Genomic DNA, 21,757 nt, shown 5'->3' on the forward strand with positions numbered 1-21,757 from the left:
TGGACCAGAACAATGATTACATGTAAGTGAGCACATATGTCACAAAAAAGTTGTTGGCTTAAAATCTTCCTGTTAGTACTTAAGTATGGGTTCTTCTGACTGAGTCGGTACCCACAATTGGCTTTATGAGAATTAGGCACACGGGGCAAGAATCTAGTCTATTAAAGATAGTTTACATATGTGTATGTGTGTGGATATGTATATATATATTTATTTATTTGTTCCTCTAAAATATTAATTTGTAAAGTGAGGTTGAAAATGTACACCTGATCTTTAATGATCTTTAATCTTCAAAGGCTTTTATTCTGAAATCAAATCCAGTTGCACAGAAAAGCCTCCCTAATGAAGAATGACACTTTGCTCCAGGACTGAGGGAACAAAAGGGCATAGTTATTAGAAGAATGACTATGGGCTGGCAGAGATACTAAGTTCAAGGCATGAGCTTGGCTGGGTTCCATCCTCCGGCATCCAGCTCTTGTCTGACTGTTCTGTGCCCTCCTACTATTTAATGACGAGGGAAGGGTGATCACCTGGCTGTAGGTATCAGGAACAGTAACAAGAAGAGGGAACGAGAAAACATGGATGGTGCCTAGTGGTGATGTCCTTGCTCATCAGTGAGCCAAAGTCTAGGTTCCAGAGGGATATTATTTGGTTTTAATTACCTCAGAAGCCACAGGGAGATGGAGACCTGAATATAAAAGCTAATGAGGTAAAAGGTTTGGGGTGCAGACAGCTCCAAATGGAGTCAGCTGTAAATGAGTTCCGCACTCATGTCCTTAATTTTCAAGTGCCAACTCCCCACAACAACCATCGTCAACCAGGAAACTTGCCACCTCTTCCCTTTGTGCCCAAGCATTTGGCCTCCATGAAGCACTAATCCTTGCCAATCTCATTCCACTTTAAAAATGACAGGAAGGTTCAGAACCCACGAAAGCCCCCAACATCCGAAATTAATTCTGAGTAGCAAGGAGACACAGTCAGCTCTGCTATAAAGGAGCTTTGTTCTTGAGAAGGAATGGTGTGAAAGAATCCATGTAACTCTTTTATTCTTTCACTGAAAAATATTTTAATACCTCAAGGAACTTTCAGTCTAATAAAACACAGTATGATTTCAATAACCGTATATGAATATAGAATGAAAAATGTACTTAGGATTAAAATGAATTAATTTAATGAGTAACAAATCATAGGAATTTTCTGAAAAGATATAAACCCTCCATATAATCGATTAATATGGAAGGTGGATAAATACACAAAGGTCTTAAAATTGGCTAATGATGCTGAACTAATGACTGTCAATATCAAAATACACAGTGTCTGCCCTGCCCCCTCCCCCACACAGGTAGTTTTATGTTCATAAATGACCCAACTTTCAAATATGGACCTTCCACTACTACGTGGAAGTTAACTAATTAAGGAAATGAAAATATTCTAAAACAGTTTACAATGAAAGCTTAATAAAAAGATGAAGTAGCTGCACATAAAGTGTGGTCATAGGTGTGTGTAGAAAGAATGAATCCAGGAGTGGGGGGAATCCTTTTTAGACTTATACAGATAGAAATACCAACAGAAGAATGAATGAAAAATTTGACAATTAGAAGTGATGTTGTGGCCGGCGCCACGGCTCACTTGGCTAATTCTCTGCCTGTGGTGCCAGCACTCCGGGTTCTAGTCCCGGTTGGGGCGCCGATTCTGTACCGGTTGCTCCTCTTCCAGTCCAGCTCTCTGCTGTGGCCCAGGAAGGCAGTGGAGGATGGCCCAAATGCTTGGGCCCTGCACCCGCATGGGAGACCAGGAGGAAGCACCTGCCTCCTGGCTTCGGATTGGCACAGCACACCTGCTGTAGTGGCCATTTTGGGGGGTGAACCAACAGCAAAGGAAGACCTTTCTCTCTGCCTCTCTCTCTCTCTCTCTCTCACTGTCTAAGCCTGCCTGTGGGGGAAAAAAAAAAGTGATGTTGTTTGTAAATGAATAGGATAAGCCACACATTCCAGAGAATAAATATCTAGATATCTTCCCAAGTTTATCAGAAGAGCAGGGGCAGAAATTCTGGGACAACTTTTAAAACACACTCACTGATGAAAAGTTCACAGCCACTCTTAGGAAGGCTTAAAAAGACCTAAGCAAGAAGGAAAATGTGACACCGATTTGCAGCTAAGCAATAGGAAGAGAGGTGAAGAGGGATCATTCCAGTCGCCACAAAGTTGAAGCAACAAGATGCACACAGGTGGTCAGAGACTGACCTTCAACTTTCAGTTCAAAGCGGCCATCTTTGTGAGGGTTCTCACTCTACCAGCGGCTGAAGTCTGACTCAGAAGGAACCGAGTCGCTTTCTGAGTCATCACATCCCCTGGTTTTCCTTTCAGTTCTCTGCTCCAAGTCCTATCAAATCCCAACCCATTTTAATGTGTCTAAAGGTGGCCTGGCCAATCCCAGAATTTAATGCTTCCATAAATGAACTCTGATTGACATGAAGGTTGACTCACTCACAGAAAAACTTGCATTGCTGCCATTTGGTCAGTTTGGGATTTGTTTTTAAAATGAATGCCAGGGGAGGCTGAGCAGAAGCCAGGGTGTGTTTTTATTTTATGTCTCAAATAAAAATAAAGAACTGGTATGAATAATCAAAGTGGCAGGCACCTCCCTGGATACTTCTAAACCTTCCCAAAGCAGTCCCAAGGCTCCGTAAAATGTAAAAGAGTCAAAACAGGCAAGAACAACATGAGCACTGAGGGTTTGCCCCAGAAAAATAATGTAATTGCCATACAGAATCCTTTGCACTCACGAACTCCAATGCTTTCGACATTATTTTAAGTTAAAAATATCCTTTTTGGAGACTAATAGTCCTAGAAAGAGTATTCCTAGAAAGAAGGTAGAAGCACATCAAATAAAACAAAGATGATAGCAAGTATCGTATTTACTCTAAGCGAGCAAAGATTCTTTTCTTTAGCCTTATGGACTTTGACGCTCGGTATTACAAGTAGAAATAGATGGCCAACACATTGTTCTGAGATCGGCCATCAATTTTATGCATTGCATATACTCTTCACTTCCCTCTCTAGAGCATGCATGTTCTTTGATAGCTCACACTATTCACGCTATCAGGACAGAAACAGAAAAAAAGGAGGGTGGGGGTGGTGAGCACAGAAGAAGGAAGAAGGTTGAAAGCAAGAAGTTGAAAATGAGACTGAAAATAAATAAGCAACATGGATCATTTCCTGAACAATAAAAAACTTCATGGAAAGAGAAATAAGCAGATGATGGGCAGCTCCTGCAAAATCTATACATTTTAGTCACAGTGTGTCCTGGCAAAAGAATCGGGGATGAGCAACAGGTACACACATGCTTGTAGGGAAATACTAATGGCAATGTTTGCAAGTATGTGGAACCCTGAGCTCAAAGAGATCTGAAACTTTGGTTCTAACATGGGATAAGGAGCAATGTATAGAATTATGGGGAGAGAAATCTGTATCACAATTAATTCACCCTATAGAATACATTGTGATGATAACGCAAAGAGGTATCTGAGAATACTTTGGGGTGCAACATAGGCCTTTACCTGCATATGGTCTGACTCAAGTTAAACAGCTACTGTCTGCCTTCAGAATGTGGGTTATTCACTGTCCTAGATCCTCTGATTTACTCACCCTGCCGCCAACAACTCTCAAGGCATTTTAAGAAAAGCCAAAGCCTTTTATATATATTACTGCATTTTCCCCCAGTCTATTCCAAAGGCAGATGAATACTGTTATCACCACTATAAAAACAGGGCAAATTCGGATCAGCGCAGTGCGCCGGCCGCAGCGCGCCAGCCGCGGCGGCCATTGGAGGGTGAACCAACGGCAAAAGGAAGACCTTTCTCTCTCTTTCTCTCTCACTGTCCACTCTGGGCAAAAAGATGCAGAGGCCTAATCTTAGAGCGTCCTGAGAACGCCCTGAGCCAGTCCCCTGAGGCCTTCGCAAGAAGAGACGGAGCCTCGAGGGCGGGAACTCATGTTAATAATATCCAAGCGGTTAGCACTGCTCCAGAAACTCTGTAGGATTTATTTTCATTTAATGTGAAAATGAAGTTCATCAATTCAGAAAGATGTCTGGGAACAGGTTGCTTGCATGGTCAGAAGATAATCTGCAGCACTGTAAAATGCAGCTCCAGACTTGGAGCCTTAGGAAAAAAAAAAAAATAGGCAAAGTCTTGATGGAAAAGCAAACCAGCAGTAAAAATTTTTGTCAGCACTAGTGACAACAATTTCTGAATTGTTATAATATTATTTTTTAAAGCATGGAGACCACAGTCATGTGTTCTATTCAGAAGGTCTGCCTTAACAATAATTATTTGTATACCCTGTGCACTTCAAGGTCATGACCTTACACACCAAAGTGTACCCCTCACCCTCGCTCCTCCAGCATAGTAAAAGAAATAGCTTTTTTGTTAATTAAGTTAAAAGTTTAATAATTGTAGGGCCAGCGCTATGGTGTAGTAGGCTAAGCCTCCACCTGGGGCGCCAGCATCCCGTATGGGCACCAGTTCATGTCCCTGCTGCTCTTCTTCCAATCCAGCTCTCAGCTTATGGCCTGGGAAAGCAGAGGAAGGTGGCTGAAGTGCCTGGGCCCCTGCACCTGTCGGGGAGACCCAGAAGAAGCTCTTGGCTCCTGGCTTCAGATCAGTTCAGCTCTGGCCATTTTTGGGGGCAAACCAGCATATGGAAGACCTTTCTCTCTGTCTTTCCATCTCTGACTCTGTAACTCTGCCTCTCGAATAAATAAATTTTGTTTAAAAAGTTTAATAATGGAACAGCAACCATGTGATTAAAATAGACCTTTATGTTATTTTTAAAGCTACCACAATAAAGCAAAGTCTGTGAACAGAACAGACTTCAGCATTATGAGTGGAGATCCAATACAGAAATAATCTCCTGAATTGATACAGCAGCGATGGAACAGCGATGGATCAGCGTAGCCACACGAGGAATATCTGTAGTTCGAGGTCCCGGTAGGATCCCATCCATCATGTTACATGTTAGTTCATGTAACTTGAAGTCTTTTTGGCAGCAGAGATAACTTTTAGCATCCTAATGCTTTTACAAGGCTGGGTTTCTCTTTTCTCCCCAATGTGCTTCAAGATTTCATAACATGAGAAACATAGGAGCAAAAGTTAAAATGCTTTAATGGTCCCCATAGGCTATTTAAATAAACACTGTGATTGCAATTTAGACAATCTGGACTCCATTCAATATTAAATCCCCACGCCAAGCTCCAGCTACTACACAAATAGGGAATTCATGGTATACTCCACATGGCCATTTGCCGCTGCAACTGCTGCCTCTTGACAATCATGGGGTGGAGCTAGCCAGGCCTAACATCGCACCAGTTAAATCCATCAACAACCAGAGAGAGAGCTCTGCTGGGCAAACAGAGCGATCCCTCTCACACAGTCCGTCTTTGTCCTGACTGTGCTGCCACAACACTAATCTTCTCATGCTATCTTCAGCAGTGCAAGCAGAAACTTCTTCTGCAACCAGCTGTAACAAAAGATGTCTTTCTTTATTTGCGAGCGCTGTATGTATATGTTTACGCTGTCCCTTCCACTCCTCCCCCGCCACTTCCACAGCTTCCTACAGACCCAACCCCAGATAAAGCTTGAGAAGAATAAATCATGAGCTATTCCTCGTCTCAGAAAACTATGTGAAGAAAGAGGCAACGCAACTGATTATGCCTGTGACGAGACCCTAGCAAAGGTAAAGTTCATGGTGCAGAGGGCTGTCCACGCCAGTGAAAAGAGTAGGTTCAAGACCAAGGTGAGCCATAAATAGCCTAAAATACGGTGTGCCAAATTGAAACAATGGGGTGGTGAAATACTCAAAACCGCTGACTATTCCTGTAACAGCTGGCAGATATAAGAGGTTCGTGTAATCATGGGACCCTTTTCATTTTTATGTAATGATAAAAACAAACACTGTGTAGGAATACTATTATAGCCAAGATATTAGAGAACTGCTTTTAGAATCAGCTGGGATTTTTTTCCAGCTATAAAACATAATACAATATTTTTGCTTATGGAAGAGGACAAAAGTTGCTAGACATAATTTATATTTACATTAAATAGGTGTACGGTCCTCCATGTATTCCCTTATGGACTTACACTTAAAGCACTGTATATTTTTATCACCCCAATGGCTTGTCCATCTTCTTACAGTCAATTCTATTCCAGAGGCAACCTTCGTAGATTAATTTTTTCCTAGAACAAAACCAAGCTAGTTTTGCCTAAACACCGTAGGTTGGTTTTGCCTGAAACAAACTTTGTGAACCTTTTATATCAAGCATTATGCTGGAAATTTCATTCACGTTTCCTTATTTTCAATTCTTGCAGTTCTAAGTGCAGTAGGACACACACACTCTGGCCCAAGTTTCAAAGAGGATAAGGCCATATAAAATTGTAGCTGAAATGCACAATCTAAATACTTAACTAATCAACTGAGCTATATTTGTACCACATATAACTTTAAATATGATTGCACTTAATGACTTAAAAATTAAATATATCAGGCCTGGGCATTTGGCATAGTAATTAAGATACTACCGGGAACACGTGTATCTCGTATCAGAATGCTTCATTCCAGTCCCAGCTCCTGGGCTTTTGATCCAGCTTCCTGCTAATTGCCTCTGAGGCAACAGGTAATGGTCCAAGTACTTTGGTCTGCACCACACACATGGAGGACCCAGATTAAATTCAAGGCTGGCCCAGGTCCATATGTTCTAGTCAACTAGTGAATGAACCAGCAAACAGAAGAAATTTTCATTTCACACTCAATTTCTATCTCTCTCCCCCCCACTCCTTCTCTCCATTTCTCAAAACAAGGAAAACAAATATTTTAAAATATTTTTAAAATTAAACGCATCAAACTACTGTGAACAATACTCAGCCCATTTAATCGGGCAGGTGCTGGGCTACATGCTAACTGTACTCCCTGATTTAAGCCTCAAGCAACAAGGCAGCTATTGCTATCTCCATTATGAAGCTGGCTCCGGAAAGTGAAAACATGGCCCAAGCTTAACTCATGAGTAGATTCCAACTTTGTACCTCTGGCTTAGTTTATACTAGGTGCTCAATAAATACATGTTAAATCACTGAATTCAAGAGTGACTAAAAAAGCTCAGGGACCATGGACTACAATTTTGAAAATTCTATGTAGAGTTGTTTTTCACTTTTACGATGGCATTTACAGAAACACAATTACAGAAACTCAAAGTTGGGCAGCATCTTAGACACTACTTGATCCTTTTGTCTCCAGGTAGCCATGAGAGGAGAGCTGAGCACAAAGTGACCTCTTCAAGGGCACCTTGCCAAATCATGTTGAACTTGGACTGGAATTCAGGTTTCCTGGTCCCCATTCAAGCGTTAACTATGATCTATTTCTATGGTTCTGAATCAAACATGCTGCTTGGGTTCTAAATAAGTTTGCAATTGAATTTGATAAGTTTATCAACACTTCAAATAGCTGTGACAACTATTCTGTAATGTGTTAAGAGGAGAAGGGGGAAAAAGAAGAAATACAGAGCAAAGTTTCTTTCCTTGAGATGCTTTGATATTTCATTGGCAAGATAAGAATTAACCTTATGAGACAGTGAATATTATTAAAATGTGGGCTGAGTGAAAATAAAAACAGACCGCAGGATAAAACATTCTATGACAAAATGCACCATCAAATAGAATCAACCACTGCAACTTACGGAGCAGGTAATACCTATAACAAAAGTCAGAAAGGGATGAGATCAGGGTGGCAGGACTACCAGGATACTTGAGGGTGGCTTGGAGTCATCACAGGCTCACTGAGCTGAGAAGTGAAATCACCCAGACCGAATGGCCCATTGTATGCGGGAGTTAGTATGCCCGTGGAGAAGAGACCTTCCCATGGCCCTGGAGCTCTTCAGTAGCAGTAAAGTGGCTGTAGTGGGTCACTGGTGGTCCAGGGTTCATTTCATCAGCACCCTCACCCCAACTTCTCCATGAGACATTGATGGAGAAAGCCTACCCCTCACCCCAAGTGGCAAAATAAATTGAAACATTAATAAAAGTGGCTCACATGGTTGAAAATATAACTTTACAAATATTATTTGGAAGTATAATAACCAAATGGCTTCTATTTTGAATGCATGGTCAAACTAGACTTTAGAGGTCACTATGCGGGTTGGCACTGTGGCACAGTAGGTTAATCCTTTGACTGCAGTGCCAGCATCATATATGGGTGCTGGTTTGAGTCCCAGCTGCTAAACTTCCGACCTAGCTCTCTGCTATGGCCTGGGAAAGCAGTACAAGATGGCCCAAGTGCTTGGGCCACTGCACCCACGTGGAAGACCCAGAAGAAGCTCCTGGCTCCTGGCTTCAGATCAGCTCAGCTCTGGCTGTTTCAGCCATTTGAGGAATGAACCAGTGGACGGAAGACCTTTCTCTCTGTCTCTCCCCTCTGTCTAACTCTACCTTCTCACATAAATAAAATCTTTAAAAACAAATGTCACTATATATCAGTTTTCTAGGCACCATCTCATGAAGAATAAATGGAGATATTAAAAAAAAAACCATAGATAAGAGACAGTGAATATTAAAGCAGAACAAATGTGCTCCAGCTAGATCACTATCTAAAATGTAGAGCTCAAAAAAGAGTGAAAATGGAAAAGATATTTGTAAACACAAGGAGACTGTGCTTCCGATAGCTTCTGATGGGCTATACTTTTCTTCTTTTAAAATTGTCATTGGTGCACAAGTGACTTCATCCTGTGAACCCAAGAGGAAACAAGTACATGCAAATCTTCCAGCTGTTGTTCATCAAGCACTGTAATATTTATTCTGGAAGAAGCAAACAACAGATGCATTTGGAGAACATGAGTTCACCTGGTTCCTATAGCATTAGAGCTCAAATTCAATTTGCTAGTCAACAGACATCTTGTCAAAGAACCACCACGAAAAAGCAAACAAACAAACTAACACACGAGGTTCTGCACACTTACACTGATTTTAGCCATTATCTGCCATCCTCCTCTATTTATACTGCAATTAATGAGTAACTGTTGGGGACACCTCTGGAAACATGTATTTTTCTTTCCATTTAAACATCCTACAGTGGTACTACCTTTTATAAAAATGGCCTCTTCATTTTCTAGGATAGTAACTCACTGTTGCTCTGTAGATGACAAAAAAAAAAAAAAAAAAAAAAAAAAAAAAAGGACCTGCAGCTTTCTTACCTGATTTACAGTCATTTTCAATAAAACTGCCAACCAGGCACAGGAATCCATGAAAGCACTTCAAGGTCCCTCAAGGACCATCTATCATTTTCAAATAAACATCTGTATTAGAAACCAGAATTTTTCAATAGTGATTCAAATTTAGACCTTTTACCTAGCACAAGTGCTCCAATTACACACTTTTGGTATTTTCTAAGAAGAAAAAAAAAATAATAATACACAATGGATTTAAAAAACAATACAAAAACAATCACTTTTACTTTTGTATTTATATATATATATATATATTTTGGACAGGCAGAGTGGACAGTGAGAGAGAGAGAGACAGAGAGAAAGGTCTTCCTTTGCCGTTGGTTCACCCTCCAATGGCCGCCGCGGCCGGCGTGCTGTGGCCGGCGTGCTGTGGCCGGCGCACCGCGCTGATCCGAAGGCAGGAGCCAGGTGCTTCTCCTGGTCTCCCATGGGGTGCAGGGCCCAAGCACTTGGGCCATCCTCCACTGCACTCCCTGGCCACAGCAGAGAGCTGGCCTGGAAGAGGGGCAACCGGGACAGAATCCGGCGCCCTGACGGGGACTAGAACCCGGTGTGCTGGCGCCACAAGGCAGAGGATTAGCCTAGTGAGCCGCGGCGCCGGCCACTTTTGTATTTTTTAAAAATATTTTATTTATTTATCTGACAGGTAGAGCCACAGACAGTGAGAGAGACAGAAAGAAAGGTCCTCCCTCCATTGCTCCATTGGTCCACTCTCCAAATGGCTGCAACGGCTGGAGCCACGCCAATCCAAAGCAAGGAGCTAGGAGCCTCCTCCTGCTCTCCCACACGGGTGCAGGGGCCTAAGCATTTGGGCTATCCTCCACTGCTATCCCAGGCCACAGCAGAGAGCTGGACCGGAAGAGGAGCAGCCGGGACTAGAACTGGCGCCTATATGGGATGCCGACACCACAGGCGGAGGATTAACTTAGTGCGCCACAGCACTGGCCCCAATAATCACTTCTATTAATATACTTTCTCTTTTCCTCTGCTCCTAGCTTTTGGTTATTTTATACTTAATATATGAATAATAAACTGGGCCTGGTGAAAAGGAGAAACACTTATCAGAAGACTTTTTGAGAATATCTAGTATAACCTTAGTGGTCTAACAAGTTATCTTTTGGTGAAAATCTATATATTTTATTCCATGTTTTACTGTTTGAGCCCTTTGGCCTTCTTTTTTTTAAAGATTATTTATTTCAAAATCAGAGTTAGAGAGAGAGAGGGAAAAACATAGAGCGACTGATCTCCGATCTTTTGGTTCACTCCCCAGCTGGCCACAATAGCCAGGGCCCAGCCAGATCAAAGCCAGCAGTCAGCAGCTTCAACAGGGTCTCCCACATGGGTACAGAGGCCCGGGGACTTGGATATTTTCTACTGCTTTTCCAGGTACATCAGCAGAGACCTGCATCAAAAATGGAGCAGTCTGGACTCAAACAGGTGCCTATATGTGAGGTCAGCATCACAGATGACAACTTAACCTGCTGTGCCACACCACTGGCTCCCCTTTGAACTTCCAAAGAGTAAGCCAATTAAAATTATGTTAGCAAGGAAAATTAAGATTTCTTCAAAAGCAACCTTAAATTTTAAAAATGTGATATGTTTGTAAAATTGGCTCACCAGAAACTGAATACTACTATTTAATGTAAACACACTAGACACTTGCTAATTCATAGTTATTAAGTGTTTATTTCTCCTTTTATCAAAGTTCAGTGCAGACAAGGCATAGAGTAAGTTAAGAGGAACTACCAACTGCTGTCATTTACTTTTTCAAATTCCTTTTTTACTTCTAAATGCACGATTATATCCAAAAGGCCACACACACCAAAATCAAATACTTTAACTTCCTCCAACTTTTAGTGATGTCCAAGATTCACGAATCCTGTTACTACCTCTAGAGTACAAAGATCCCAAACTCAGCAGATCCAATCAAACCTGTATACTTACATTGTAGTTCTATAGAAAGACAGTAAACGACTCAAAATCTTCAATCAGGAAGAAAAATAGCTACCACCTGCACCTGGATAGTTCCCAGCAATGATTGTAAAAACTAACTACATTAAATACAGTTAAACATTGCTGTACATCTTAGTACCTATTTGATTAATGACAAGAGTAGTGACAGACAGTTGCAATATGGAATCTAATGTTTATACCCAAACACTACATCAGTCATTTAGCCCAAATTTACCTTACTCCCACACAAACCTGGTGTCAGCTCAATGTTTATTTCTGTAAATTACCAAAAAAAAAGCTCAATATTCAATTTTAGAAGTCCTAGTTTTATTCATATGAATAAACTTGAACATGTTAAAGAAAATTCCAAAGCTTTTCAAACCACTCTTTTCAATTAGTTGTCAGCATTGATTTGAAGCGTTTATCACACCTCTTTCAAAAGGTCTGTGTCTTACTCAGGCATCCTAGCTGTGACTCTACTACACGACCTTCAAAATCGGGTTTCTACTCTGAATTACTTTGCTGTTTTACTGTACAAACATAAATAGTCAATGCCAATCAAAAACAAAGCCCGTAGCTTTTCCTAATTTTATCATATGTAATACTGAAATGAAAATTAAAGAATATATATGTGTCAATCTCAAAAAGTTCATGGAAAGTGAAATTAAAAGATTTTTATTTTGGTGGAAAAATTTTGATACTCATTCGTCATCTCTCATATTATGCATTTTCCATGAATTTTTTTCAAGACTCCTCACAACTTCTCTGGAAAAACAAGAATGTAAGTTAAAACTCATGTCCTTTCATATCACAGGGCTATCATCTAAACTATCTGGTCTTTGGGAGGAATGAAGAAGATGACATTTGGTTCTAATGGCAGTCACTCTAACTGCAGCCAGCTATTAAAGGGTAGAGCCATAATTCAAAATTGCCCACCTGAATTAGAGAAAAAATTTTTAAGATTTTAATTAAGAAAAATATATGTTACAAACATGGTTGAACCACATTAAAAAAAAAAAGACATGGTTAAAATAAGCTAACGCCAGTTTAAATGTTCTTTCACTGAAACCAAGCTGAAAGTAACCACTGGGTCTCATGCATTCAGTTATGTTTTTTGCTTGCTCAACTTTTGGAAAACTGCTTAACTCATGATAATTTTCCAAGTTTGGGAGGAGGCCATTCCATGAATGTGTACAGTGATGCAAAAGACACTGTGAGGTTGTACAATGGCTGTACGCAAAAACAAGATGTGGCTTTCTTCCAGGTATTTCTTTTGTTAGCATATCAGCAAAAATGAAGGGAGCAACTGAAGAGGAAGACATGGAGGTAGTTAATTATCAAGTGTGGAGTAAGGAAGTCTGCAGAGCCAAGAAATGAAGATTGCTGGAGATAGAAAATGAAAATGGTCCTAACTTCTCCCTTCTTGGTCTGATGTAAACCCAGCTTGTAGAATGAGGGAATGCTGTGGGGTTTTTTTTTGTTTTTTACTTGCTATAGCCTTTCTCCAACATGTGTGGCATCTGGGTTTGGGTGGCTTATTATTATCTTTCTAAACATATAGTTTGATATTCCTTTAATTAAAACAGTGACCATCACCTAAAACAACTTCTCTAGTGGGGGGACCTTGTAAACCCACAAAACCCAGGCCTGGGTTTGTTGAACCTGCAGGCAGTTTTGTGTAAGGGAGCATTAAAGAGTTGGCAAGCTTTGTCTGCTCTAATTTTCTTATTCTCTATTATCTATCCACTTAATAATTTCAGAAACTTCAATCAGACTCTGACCAAGAAATCCACACAGTGCTTGGGATAGAATGATAATACCATCTGTTTTCATTCTTCTGTGGGCTCTTTCCAAGAGCACAATGCTGCATTCTGGTTGCTTACTTTCTAATGATCCTGACATTATAGGTGATTTAAAGGAAACTCTCCTACGCCACTTGTCCCTTACAGACGTGGAGAATCTTTTCAATTCGAGAAAGTCGGAAGTATTTTCATACTCCTGTTGATTGCACTTGAATTCTACTGACAGATACAGCCCATCCCAATACTAAAAAAGATCCAAAGCTATTTCCTGCCTTTTCTGTAACGATGGGTGAGACTTCAAGCTCCTCTAAGAGTTTATTTGGCATAGGACTTCTTACTCTCTTTCTTAAAGTCTAGATGGTAATTTAAAAAAAAATAACACTAAACCATCCCTAAAAATAGAAACAACTGACTTACTAAAACCTCTCAGACAATGACTGTTTAAATGGGGAGCTATCCTTTACGGTGATCCGTAAAAAATAGATGACAATATCATTATTCAAGTGTTATGAACACAGAGTGATAATGTTTCCTTCTAGTCATGGTAACAACTGAGAATGGAAAATGAAGGTCAAATGTTTTAAAACTCTTTGACACAGGAAGAATTAACCAATGGGATGGAAAAATACACTCCAGATAATTCATTTTTGCAGATTTTAACAATCAATATGGAGCACCATATGATAGATATGGCTCCAACAATCTGTATCAATCATGAAGATTGGCAGTGGCAAACTACACAGACCAATTTTTGTCATGCTACCACAGTCGACGTCGCAGTCTATGCGTAACCAAGACTTACTCTGGTGCTTTCCCCGACACACCACACAGCCCCTTCCAAGATCTGCTTCCAACACGTTCAAGGGCTTTTCTGAACCAAACCTGACTGAAAACCTTTGGAGACTGGCACACAATTCTTATGACACTCCATGTTTTCCTCCAAAGGCTGCATCTTTAATACATTATATTGGGTTTTTCCCATCACACATTTAATGTGTGAAATTTCTAAACTCTTCCCCTTCACTTATCTAAATTGAACTTTGGCAGCCAACAGTTAACTGTTGGAGAGTTGCTTAAAAACGATCAAACCCTTTCTAGATCTGATTGCAAGAAGTATCAGTGCCAAGATAGAAATTTCAGTCTTCATCATACACAAAATCAATATGTATGCTTTGCTCCGGAAAGAAAGCCACCTTGAAAATAATTAATAAAACATCAAAGCTGCACACAACTTCAAAAATCCACATGAGACTGAAATATTTGAGGCAATTAAAAGAAATTACTAATTCATATAAGGTGGTACTTCTCTTTGAAAGGTATTTTTCATATATATATGTAACTAAGTGAAGACTGAAATTTCAGTTTTGGCTTCAAAAATGCCAATTTAAACTCTTAACATCATACCCACAGCAATTGTGAACATTACATTAAATACACAAGCTTTGAAAAAAATCTTGAGAATAATTTGGTAATATTTAACCAACATCAAAAATCATAGAGAAGTGAAATCTGTATTTTCATTGAATGATAATGTGTAGACACATTATTAGAATTTAGAAAACCACAAATCTGATATTTATAATATGTGCATAGATTAAACCACTTCCCTGAAGTACCTGACAGCAAAATCTACCCCATCCATCAGTTTCATTTTATTGCCTTACAAATTTAACTTTCAATTGTTAATTTTTAAATACATATGCTGTGGTGGAAGGTGGATATCAAAATAGACAAGTTTAAAATAAAGAAGCATGTTAGCCATAGAGGTGGAAGTGGGGAGGGATCTAAGAAAGATACATCAATGTTGGAGATTTTATAACACAATCTGTACAGAGAAGAGGGAGGCATTTGAGAAGAAAGCCTGATAGATGACACCTGTTTTTACTTTTGAGTAAGAGTCTTAGTTATTGTACTTCTGAATGGAGGGATGTGCATCCTGGACAAAGGTAAGCAACTGCTTACTGGCAAGCTCTGCACAGATCAGATAGATAAGGGTCTTGCTTGTCTGGCTTAGGGGCTTAGAATTTATCCAGTAGACAGCTAGAACTCAGTAAAGGTTTGCAATCAGGAGGATGACATAAATAGAAGTGCATTTTTAAAAGACAGCTGGCATCTGGCACCGCGGCTCACTAGGCTAATCCTCTGCCTGCAGTGCCCATACCCCGGGTTCTAGTCCCGGTCGGGGCGCCGGATTCTGTCCCGGTTGCCCCTCTTCCAGGCCAGCTCTCTGCTGTGGCCAGGGAGTGCAGTGGAGGATGGCCCAAGTGCTTGGGCCCTGCACCCCATGGGAGACCAGGGTAAGCACCTGGCTCCTGGCTTCAGATCAGCGTGGTGCGCCGGCCGCAGCGCACTGGCCACAGCGGCCATTGGAGGGTGAACCAACGGTAAAAGGAGGACCTTTCTCTCTGTCTCTCTCTCTCACTGTCCACTCTGCCTGTTTAAAAAAAAAAAAAAAAAGACAGCTGGCATCATCAATGAGATAACTGGATCTCTCACAAGAGACAGGATGCAAGGAGGCTCCTGAGGAGAATGCGGACACGCTCCAGCAGGGTGGAGGCATTGACGACTCAGAGCAGTTTTCTCTGTGTTCTCTATAAAGCCCTAGCCTCTAATGTCCAAATTACTGATTTTGTGAAGCTGCAATGCTTTCTAATTTACTTATCAAGAATATATATTTTTGCAGGGCACTCTTTTAGATAATTTTTAATGTCTAGAGAGAGGGAGATCTTCCAACTGATGGTTCACTCCCCAAATGCCTGCAACAGTCATGGCTGAGCCAGGTCAAAGCCAGGAGCTTGGTATTCTAAATAGGATTCCAACGTGGGTGGCAGGGACTCAAGTACTTAAGCCATAATGCCCTGCCTCCAAGGGTTGATGTTAACAGTGCTCTGGTTAGAAGCAGAAGGAGTTGAATCCAGGCACTCCAATAAGGGAAGCAGGCATGTCAACCAGCACTCAACCCACCGTGCTCTGACACCTGCTCTCTAGATATTTTTTTTTAATTTGAAAGGCAGAGCTATAGACAGGCAGAGGCAGAGGGAGAAGGAGAGAGAGGGGTCTTCCATTCACTGGCTCACTCCCCAGATGGCCGCAATGGCCACAGCTGTGCTGATCTCAAGGCAGGAGCCTCTTCTGGGTCTCCCAAACCAATACAGACGTCCAAGCTCTTGGGCCATTTTCCACTGCTTTCACAGGCCATAGCAGAGAGCTGGATCAAAAGTGGAGTAGCGGGATTTGAACTGGCACCCATATGGGATACCGCCACCAGAGGCATTAGCTTTACCTTCCACACCACAATGCTAGCTGCTGGAGACAAATCTTAAACAAACCTCACAACCAGCCTTGAAATAAAATGATGACAAGTTTTATTTTCAGTATACAATATCCTAAATTAGGAATATTGCTATTATGACTTAGTACTTCTGCACTAACATCTTGAGATCATCAACCACTCCACTTGTACACTTACCATTAATTTTTTTACCACTCCTGAATAGACAGCAAAAACTACAGCTGCCCAGATGCAGTGTGCCTCCATTCCCCATTAGCTGTACAGTGTTCAATGTCACCTCATGAAGCCAATCAAAACTACAAAAAGATACAGTATTTGTTTACATTCAGAGACTATGTAAGATGGGTAGAAATGTCTTGATCGTGAAGACCAAAAAGCTGATTTAGAACTTATTTGGTCAATATTTGCATTTCAAAGATGAAATAACCCTGACCCAGCCAGATTAAGACCCAAGATGAGACCAACTTCTCAAAGGGCTTTTCTGCTAAAAAGACAAAGAATCACCTAACTGTTAACCCACAGATCTGAAGCTGTTCATTTTTCACTTAAAGCATTGTTAACAAAATTTTGAAAAAAGGGTTATTTTACAAAGACCTATAAAACATATAAGTATAAAAATATTTTTACATGTTTCCTAAATTAGCAGCGATTTTTAAAAAATTTTTGCTCATTTTTTGTTACATGAAAGGGAAAGCCACTTGATGTTTACCCACAAGGTAGTCTTAATAACACCATAATTCTGCTTCCTAACTTAAAACTATTGATTAAAATGATTGTTTTCTTTGGTTTAATACATGAGATCTCTGAAAACTTGTATTATGGAAAGCTGTATACAATCTTCAATGTTTCCTGCATTGACAAATACTTTATTTTTCCATAAGCTTTTTGAAATCCATAGATACATATGTAGGCAGGTAAGTAGGTAGACAGATCAATCAGTTAGCTCCGTGGGAGACACTGATAGAGATTTTACTGCATGATTCAGCAGGTCAACCCTACTTTATGAAATATCTGTTTTTAATACCTTTTAATTTCTAGATATAACCTACAGCAGGTCTATATTATAATAAATGATTAAACAGCTACAATACAGCAACATGTAAGTCCACCTGTGTTAAAACAGCATAATTAATTCATGACAGAATTAAATAGCAGGCAGAACTTTTGTGTTGTATACATTTGCTGCTGCTTTGTTTCTTCCAAATATAAGCAATGTAAGACTTGCAGAGCAGATCTCAAAATAGAAATATATTGTTTTAACTTCAGGAGTAAGTGTGTCCTATTCATTACCCTGTATTCTTTAAAATTTTTAGAAAAAAAGTATGAAGTAATTGAGAAGGGGGAATTAATGTGTGTAAAATAAAAATAAATTTCTTAAAGGACTTTAAATATCTACATGGCACTTAGAGAACTAAACAGGACACCTTTGTGTATTTTAGTCAGATGCAATATTAATAACCACATGACACCTAGACTTCATAAAAATATTTAGTGCAGATTAACCATATTGATAATTACAGCACTATAGGTATAGAAGAACTCAGGAAACAAATGTTTCATACTAAATCCAAATTTAATGTTAACTAAGTATGTCAGTGGTATTCCCCACAATGATCCATTTCTTAAATTCTCCCACATTTCTAGAAAGTATCATCACACTTCTTAAGCAGATCAAAATAAGATTTGGCTTGGTAGACTTTAATTTTTGTGTGCACTGGGATAGGCACGTACAATTTCTATCCCTATTTGGGACTTTTATTGTTCATTTCTATTGTCTGTCACCCAGGACTATGGACTATGTGTTGAAACTCCCAGCGTTTGAAGATCTGCTTCTTTGCCTTTTGAACTGTAAGTCACTTTCGTTCCAAAATATTGTTTGCTGCATTCTGATTGATCTGTATGTTTTTGTGTCTTCTTTGGGCTTCCACAGCTGTGCCACACTGCTAAAACCATGCAGAGTGAGCACAAATATTTGATAAGAAGCGCTGGGGATTGCTTTTTTTTTAAGTTTCTGTGGAGGAAGAATGCCACTGTAGCTAGCGTACGATTTTAGTACATCTCAGTGCAATGGCTGAATTCAAACACACACACACACACACACACAACTTTGCTAAAGAAGTAAAAAAATGAAAATTATGAACAAGTCTATGTTCTTGTACATCTGTAACCTAGGATTACCTTAGCCTGTTCTAATTATTAGCAGTAATTTGCTTAATAACTTTGGAGTTGAATACATATGGCATCAGAGTAGAACCCAGTGATGACATTGAGAGAAGTCACGAAATGAGCGTTTCCTCTCTACCCTGAGCTGAGCAAGGAACCTTTCTGCACAGTGTGAATTCCCGGGTTTCCCCGTCCCTGCATGGAGCTCACGCTGCCATCTCCCTGGGCATCAGAGAGGTGAGGTCATTTCATCACTCCTTGCAAACAAATGCAAGGCGTCTGCAAAAATCTGACTTCATTTGATTTACTCTCCAAGACTGTTTTTTATTAAATATGTTTGACTGCTATCTCTAATTAAATGTAGAATTAATTTTGGCAAACTAACCACAGATGCAGTTTATGTTCAATTTTATCAGACAGATTTATTTATAAGCTGTCAACTTCTTGAAAGACTTCATTTTGGAGCAGTTTTAAATTGCTAACAGTAGCTGTAAATGGAGCTACTGTTCTCTGGAACACTAAAGGAAAAGTATGCTATAAATGTCCATTCCATCTGTGAGGAATCATAAAACAATCACATTCCTTTATTTTTTTTTCCTCCGTAGGACCTTTATTAAATTAGTTCAACTCAATTAAAAATAACTTCAAAAACATTTCAGAGCCTTTTGTTTCATGGAATACTTGGAACTCTCTGCACGGAACGTCACCCTTTTAACTAATCCCTTTTACTAAATGGAGGAGAATGGTGGTATTGTGACTTCAGACAGTGCTTTCAAGGGTCTCTACTGTACCGAATTGAGGTCACTGCAAGACAATGCTCAACACCCAATAGCCATTCAGACATTCTTCACAACTCTATCAAACGTGTCTTTCTTTCTCTTACCCGCTTTCTCTCATGGCAAACTCAGAGGACAATGGAAAAAGCCTCCAGCACCATTTATGGTCACCATATTTGCACATGACAAAGTCTATTCTTCCTGGTTTGCCAACTCCCTGTATAAAGAATGATCCATGGGATAGATTTTCCCACCGTTACTGTTCTTCAAACTTACTTTGTATTTAATTTTGTTGTTGTTGTTGTTGTTGCTGTTAGAAGGCTGGTAGGTGGCATTTTAGAAGCGGACTTGCTATTTTTGTGCATGTGTAACAAAGCAGAGACTAAATGCAGAATTAAATATGTCACATTGTAGCCAGCATATGCATGGTGGAGTGAACCATTTAGTATAAAGCAGAGACAAATGAAGGAGTTGCAAGGCGTATACCTAGTCTTATTGTCTAGCATTATCAGTATTATAAAACTTACTGTCTGCCCATGAACCACTATGCTTATGCCCCACAAGCACTATTTGGTTCTGCTCGGGAGTTTCTATGGCTGCAGCCACAAACAAACAAAATCAATTGCTGTAAATTTTTCTCACCAGGGCTGCTCCTTCTCGAAAGAAAAAAAATAAACAAATAAAATAAAAAGATGTATCCAGAGCATCATCCTCCCAACAAACAAGAAAGAACACATATTTGCAAGCTATATAGTAAAGTTGTTATGATGAAGATTTTGATTTTAATTAAGAATGGGATTTGTAGGACAATTAGTGAGATGTAATATTCTTTGCAAGAAACAGTGGCCTTATTGGAAATCCCATCTAAAACGGAATGGGGGCATTTGGAGCTGCACAGAGACTTGTTTCTATGGGTTTCTACACTTAATGAGAAGAAAAATACAAGCAAAATGTGGATATCTCACCTGAAATGCAGAAATACAAACACTATTGGCCCCCTTTTTCCCCCTTTAATTTTCTCTTTCTAATTCAGGTCACAGATAGCTGTTCTAGAGAGATTTAAATCATGCAATCTTCCTGCCGTTAATTCACTTTATAAGTTACTTTCTTCATTTATTCTAAGCCACTGATTAGGAGTATATCTCATCTTACTTGATTTTATAAAGATTTAATAATACATTTAATAATTATAATAATAGCAACAAACTTCCCAGTTATTTTGGATATACTTAGAATCCCCATTACCAAAGAGAGGGCTCTTCCTATTATTTCCTCATATTGACAGATTTTGTGTGATTGCTTAATCATTAGAATGGCCATTTTCTGTACAGTATATAAATTTTTGTGTTATAAAAACTCAAAATAATTTCCCAGTCAAATGTCTGGTAATTTTTCAAGTCAATTCAATTAATTATATATCAATATGTATCTTTTTACTTTCCATACACTTTAAGATTTAATACTGCTAAGTGAATTAAGAGATCTCTCTCCAAGACCACATGGAAAATATAGTAACAGAGACTATTTCATCGGTTACTATGGTGTGAATTTTAAAAATCAGGCATATGTATCATCGCATGTATGTGATTTTAAACATGTGTTGAGTACCAATTTTCTGCAATTCCTGTTCTGTAGTAGTTACTAATCTTATGCTATCCGCCAAGCATTGTACCCAACAATGGTACAGCACATTACATGTAGACATCTTAATCTCATTGATAACCATCCTAAGACATACAATTAAACAACTGTATGCATTCACTCTGTGAGAAGGGCTGTAGATACAAAATGGGCACAGAATTGCTCGCAGGTTATAAGTCAAAAGCACAGAACTGCGGAAGCATCCTGAGTGTAACTGTGGAAACATCCCGAGTTATGGGTACCCATTTGGAAAGCATCAGGTTCAATACGAGATGGCTTAAAGGTGAGAAGCAGCATTTATCTTTGGCTGGTGTTGGAGGAAGGGCTAGAGGAGGAGCAAGAAGGAATAAAACATGAACACACAGGAAACAGAAATGCATGTAGATCATAACTAGGATATGTATATATATGTGTATATATGTGTGTGTATATATATATATATACACACACACACACACGTTTATAAAATCAGTGGCCTAGTTGTTTCTAACAAGGCTATTTCTATGGAATTGGGTAAAGACAGGTCTAGAAGTCCAGGCTCGGCTGTGTTTAGCGGTCCTTAAGAGCTAGCCCAAGTATAGTGGACGAGTGTGAGAAGAGACAGGGAGCCCGAAGACCAATTCCAAGGCCATTGCAGGATTTCACCTGTGAAAGGATGAGGGCATGCTGTTTCCACACTACAAAAGGAAAGGAGAAGCATGAAAGGAAGCAAATACCTGCCTGACTTGGAAACCACATATGGTGGCCAAGAAGGGGGGAAAAGTCAACATGATCTCAAAGGCTGTACACCAAGTGGGCTGTATCCCTAAGGTTCAGCTATGTGAAACCCCCAACCTCATACATCCACATGACACTCAAAC

At 39.7% G+C, this 21,757-nt stretch overlaps 1 protein-coding gene across 14 annotated transcripts in view; it reads right to left on the reverse strand.

Moving 5' to 3' along the window:
* The window catches only part of SOX5 (SRY-box transcription factor 5), a 1,100,247-nt gene that overhangs the window by 569,264 nt on the left and 509,226 nt on the right, over positions 1 to 21,757 (reverse strand). The gene's annotated exons all lie outside the window — the stretch shown is intronic.

This window comes from Oryctolagus cuniculus, chromosome 9, assembly GCF_051225735.1.
Source record: "Oryctolagus cuniculus isolate XC-2025 breed Fujian yellow rabbit chromosome 9, ASM5122573v1, whole genome shotgun sequence".
Taxonomy (NCBI): Eukaryota; Metazoa; Chordata; class Mammalia; order Lagomorpha; family Leporidae; genus Oryctolagus; species Oryctolagus cuniculus.